Below are 6,000 nucleotides of genomic sequence, written 5' to 3'. Positions count from 1 at the left end.
CATGTTTGTGCTTACACAGGCTACATACAAGTATACATACACACAAATATGCCTATATGTATATGTATAGATGCATTAATATGAATGCATACACAAACATTTAGGTACACATATTCACATATATGCACACATTATGTACTCATGCACTTGTAAACATGTGAGCACACATGTTTCCATACAAAACACAAACACATATGCACAGATATACACACCAAGGAAAGAAAGACTTATCTTGGTCTGCAGTTTGAGCATATTGTCCATTATGCTGGGGGAAAGTGTGTGAGGTACCTGGTCACCTTACATCTGCAGTCAGGAAGGAGGGAGATGCATGCCAGTGCAGGCTTTCCCCTGTTTATTCAGTCTGAGACCCCTGCCAACGCATGGTGCCTTTTATGGGGTCAGTCTTCAGGACTCTATCTAACCTTTCTGGAAACACTTCCTTAGATACACTCAGAGCTGTTTCCACAGTGATTCTTGTCCTGACAGTGTGTGCTATATTTTTGTGTAGAAGTTGACCCACCTTTCATACAAACTCAACACAGTTTTATAAAAATATATTTTTTTAATTTAAAAATAAATTTTTATTTTTTATTATTTATTTTTAAATTTAAATTTAGATTAGAAACAAGGTTGCTTCACAAGTCAGTTCCAGGTCCCTCTCCGTTTCCCTCCCCTCCTCCCGTGCCTCCTCCCAACCGCCCCCCAATATCCCCTCATTTCCCCAGGGAGGGTGAGGCCCTCCATGGGGGTGTCCACAGTCTGTCATTTTATCCAGGGCAGGGCCCAGACCCGACCCCAAGAGTTCAGGGTGAAAGTGCATCTCACATTGTTGGATGGGAGTCCAAAGTCCATTTGTATACCTGGGATAAATACTGATCTACTGCCCAAGGCTCAATAGATTACCTAGGCCTCCTCAGTGACACTCCCAGTCAGGGGGTCTTGATCAGTCCCATGCTGGATTCCCAGCCATCAGTCTGGGGTTCGAGAGCTAACCATTGTCAGGTCAGCTGTTTCTGGGGGTTAAACCAGCCCAGTCTTAACTCCTTTGATCATCAGTCCTCCCTCTCTGTTACTGGCTTTCCTGAGTTCAGCTCAGTGCTTAGCCGTGGGAGTCTGCCTCTGTTTCCATCAGCCACTGAATGAAGGTTCTGTTTCCCAGACTCGCTGGCCATGGGATTGTAGGCTGGCACTTCCCAGATCTATGTCTAAAATCCATATATGAGAGAGTACATGCCATGTTTCTCTTTTTGTGACTGTTACCTCACTCAGGATGGTTTCTTCTAGTGTCATCCATTTGCCTGCAAATCTCAGGATTCCATTGTTTTTTTTCTGCTGAATATTACTCCATTGTGTAAATGTACCACATTTTCTCTATCCACTCTTCGGTTGAGGGGCAACTAGGTTGCTTCCAAGTTCTGGATATTACAAATAATGCTGCTATGAACATAGTGGAACAGACATCCTTGTTGTATGAATGGGCATCTTTTGGATATATGCCTAAGAGTGGAGTTGCTGGGTCTTGTGTTAGGTTTATTCCCATTTTTCTGAGAATCTCCATACTGATATTAGCCCACACACATATGAACATCTGATCTTTGACAAAGAAGCTAAAAATATACAATGGAAAAAAAGAAAGCATCTTCAAATGGTGCTAGCATAACTGGAGGCTGGCATGTAGAAGAATGCGGATCGATCCATGTTTATCACCATGCACAAAACTTAAGTCCAAATGGATCAAAGAACCTCAACAGAAATCCAGCCACACTGAACCTCTTAGAAGAGAAAGTGGGTGGTACCCTTGAATGAATTGGTACAGGAGACAGCTTCCTGAACATAACACCAGTAGCTCAGACAGTGAGATCAATAAAAATATATTTCTTAATGCTCAAAAACTCTGCAGATGGTATGTAAAAAGCTTACTTGGGTTTTTGACAAAGAGATGTTATTCAGAACCTTTGAGCCTTCAGATGTGTTTTCTTCTATCCCATGAGACAACTGTGTGTGTGTGTGTGTATCTTCTCCTTAGAATTAACACCAGCTGTGTTTAGAAGCACACATTCCTTAATACTCACAGAAGTCCATATTCTCTGTGGTGAGATGGTCCTCTGTGCACTTGGTGCTCCTGCAAATGTGACTTCCTCCTTCTATTGTGTGACAATTGGATGTGAAATGTGTTGGGGAAGTCTTATGCCAATAAAGCACTGTCTGGCCAATAGGGAATCTAGATAGGAGGGACTAGGAGTCCAGGAGGACTCTGGGTAGGAGAAACACAGAGAGTCAACATGTAACGCCATGGGGTAGGAGCCCGGAACTATTCTCCGGTAAGAGACATACTTAGATTAACAATTATGGTGTAATTACTTAAAGCAGAGCTAGCCAGTAAGAGACAAGCAAGGCCAACAACTTCATAATCAATATAGCCTCCTGTGTGTTTATTTGGGACTGATGTGGCTCTAGAACCCAGCTGGTGGGAAGGCTTCTCTCAAAGAAAAAGCTTCTGTTTACAGAAATGTATGTCTCATTGCACATCAAAAAACTGACTTAGACTGACAAATTTTTACTGTACCAAGATACATCATCCACATTGCGAATAACAGCTACTTTTTGTCTTAAAAAAAAAGGACTACTGGATTGCTAACATGATTTACTCTTCCCTCCCAGGAGACACCTAGTATGAGATGTTTTTCACTGAGCATCAACTGTTTTGTAACTATACATTTATTAATGGTTATAAATGCTCTGCATGGGAAGGGGACTTCTTTGAGAAATTTTTTAATCAAGCATTTTCAAGGGCTGGGAGTATTTTTAATTATTGGAGAATTTGTTCTTTAAGAATTTCATAAAATGTATTTTGATCAGACTCACTTCCCTAGCCCTACTCCTCCCCCAGATCCACCACCCCCATCCCATTCCCAGCCAACTTTTTGTCCTCAGTTTTTTAAATCAATCTAGTCCAATGTGTGCTGTCCATATGTTCTTGAGTGTGTAGTCGACCACTTGAATGTGGTAGGACATATAGATAACCCCTTAAAGAAAACCAATTCTCCCTTTTTCTAGCACCTATCAATTGTCAGTAGTTCCCTGAGCTGGGCATGGGACTTCCTGCCCACCTCCCCTCTCTATGCTGTGACTTTGTTTCTCTGGCTTGAGCTTGCATGCTGCCACACCTACTGAGTTCATACATGCAACTGTCCTGATGTGTCCAGAAAACACTGTCTCCTTGTAGTCTTCCACTAGCTCCGCCTCTTACCATCTTTCTGCCTACTTTTCTGCAAGAAGGAGGTGTGATAGAAATGTGTCATTTAAGGCTGAGCTTTCTGCAGACTCTTATTTCCTGGACCTTGACTGGGAGATAATTTACTGTTTTGTGCTTGTTTAATTCCAGACCAAAAAGCTTAATAAACCCGCATTATTTCATGCTTAGAAACATTGCATCCTCTGAGCCTTTGGAAAAAAGAGACTGCCCTGCACCTGGCAATATGACTTTTTCTTCCCTTTAATGAGAGGACTTTTTAGTTTCATCCAGCTCCAAAACAAACTGGTTAATAAACGCACTCTCATTAGTGCTCATAGATGCTATGCTAACTGTGGGCAAAGCTTCTTGTTTGCATCTTTGAGATAAGGCCATCAGATGCCCAACGATGTGCTCTTCTTCCCTTTGTGAGCTCATTTAGTTTGTTATTCATCATTCATGCACAATCAAGCCAAACTGTTTTTGCAAAATACACTCTTCGGTGCTCATAATTGCTGTATTTACTCTGAAAGATATTTGCTTGAGCCTTGGGGAAAAGCAAGACTGCCCGAAATATAAGAATGTGTTTTTTACTTCCATTCCCTGAGACTACTTACTGCAAAGCATCTTTCTCAAACATTCCCACAAACCTTTTGGTAAGAACACATCCCTTACTGTGGGCTAAACTTTGGCTTAGAGCATGAGAAGCCCCTTGCTTTAGATCTTAAAAGGAGGAATGCGTGGTGTCTGACCCTGTGCTTTCTCCTCCATTGCCAACACTGATGGCTGTACAGTGCATACTTCATTATCAATGTAATCTATCTAGAACACATTTCCTAGTGCTCCCAAATGCTACGTTCACTCTGTCAAAGCACCTGATTGCTGTGTGTGAGCAGGAAGACAGCCAGATGCCTGACAATGCACGTTCTACCTCCCACCAGGACAGCACCCAGGGTACAGTGCTGCCCTCATCTAGAAGCAACACTGTTTTAAAAGTGCACCTTCCTTGGTGTTCATGAATTCTGCATTCCCTATCTCAAAAGAATCTCATTGGAGCCTTATAAAGCAAGTCAGTTTGAAGCCTGAAAAAAAAAGCCCTGCTTCTGTTCAATGAGGAAAATGTGAGGTCTTTTTTCCTCAAAACCAACAAAAACTGTTTTATGAAGACATGAATATCACATTAGGTACATGAAAAGCAACTTGTTTGTGCCTTTGAGGAAGCAGTGTCGGGTACCTGTTAATGAGATGTTTTCTTTGTTTCCATGGGAGCACGCAGTGCGTGAAACCTCAAAAGTCGGCGGGAACTGTCATAAAGACATACCCCTTCCTGCGCATAAGCAAGGCAGAATAGCACATGAAAAGCAACTTGTCTTTGCCTCTGAAAGGAATGACTGCTCATCTCTATGAAGGAAGCTAACCTGTGCCTTTGAGTCAGTGAGGTTTCTCGTGGTGAGAAAGGGTGGCCGCTCTTTCTTCCTTCCCATGATCTAACTCAATGTGCGGTGCATAATCTGATGGCGCATCGCCATGAAATATTTTCTAGGCCCACAATATTTCTTGCTCATGGCTTATTTAGTGTGTGAGAAACATCTTGTATCTGTCTACAAAATAAAGAAGATTTGCAGGCCGGAGAGATGGTTAAGAGTGCTTGCTCCTCTGCCAAGAGGTCCAGAGTTCAGATGCCAGCATCCATGTTGGGTTGCTCAAAAAGTCTTGTAACTCCAACTCCAAGGGATCTGACACTTTCTTCTGGATTCTGTGGGCATTCATGTACACACATGCACACACACACACACACAATTTTCTTTTTTATAAAAAGGGAGATAGGTAAGTGAAAATGTGACTTTTTCCATGTATTGTAAATTTAGTGTGTGGTGAATCATTCATCCTATATCAAAGCAAAACTGTCCATAAGGACATATTCTATATTCTGTATACATGTTCATAAGCATTCTGTTTATAAGGTAAAAGCACTCTGGGTGTGACTTTTTAAAAATGAATGCCAGACACCTGGTAAGATTCTCTTCTTCCATTATTTTAGTGCACTTAGCATGCACGCCTCTTTCATCCAACATCAATAAAAACTGATTCATAAGCACACATTTCCTAGTGTTTATAAGCACTACATTTGCGTTTTGAAAAGCTTTACCGAGCCTTTGAAAACAGAATTTTCCTCTCCCCTGGTGAGCACAGCGTGCTCTTGAAGCTCCAGGCTCACATACTTCCCTGGGAAGCACAGCCTGCCTGGGAGACTCCAGCACTGCCCATTGCCCAGGGGAGGACCACAAGCCAGGGATGCCCTAGGCCCAATCATCCAAGTCAGAACTGCACTCTGGGGAGATCCTAGCTCTACAAATTGCCCCAGTAATCACATGGCTCCCAGGAGTCTCCAGTCCCTCTGGTTGCCATGGTGAGCACAGCCTAATGAGGAGGCTCCAGCCTTGACTGTCACTTTAGTAGAAACTATGTGGTCAGGAGATGCCAGTCACACTCATAGCCCAAGGCAAGACCAGCCAGGCCTGTCACAATAGTTAACACTGCTTTCTCAGGAAGATTCAGCCATGTCCATTGTCCAGGGAAGAGATGGGGGATGTCCTTCTGTATATATATTTCTCTTATTAGTTAATGAATAAAACACTATTTGGTCAGTAGCCACGCAGGAGGGATAGGCAGGGAAACCAGTCCAGGAGAAGGCTGGGTAGAGGAAGGGAGAGAGGTGCAGTGAAGAGACGCTATGCTGCAGAAGGAGCTACGTACCAGATTATGGG

This window comes from Mesocricetus auratus, unplaced genomic scaffold, assembly GCF_017639785.1.
Source record: "Mesocricetus auratus isolate SY011 unplaced genomic scaffold, BCM_Maur_2.0 Super-Scaffold_100022, whole genome shotgun sequence".
NCBI classification, from domain to species: Eukaryota; Metazoa; Chordata; class Mammalia; order Rodentia; family Cricetidae; genus Mesocricetus; species Mesocricetus auratus.
The sequence above is the reverse complement of the archived record's forward strand: the minus strand, read 5'-3'. Positions refer to the sequence as shown.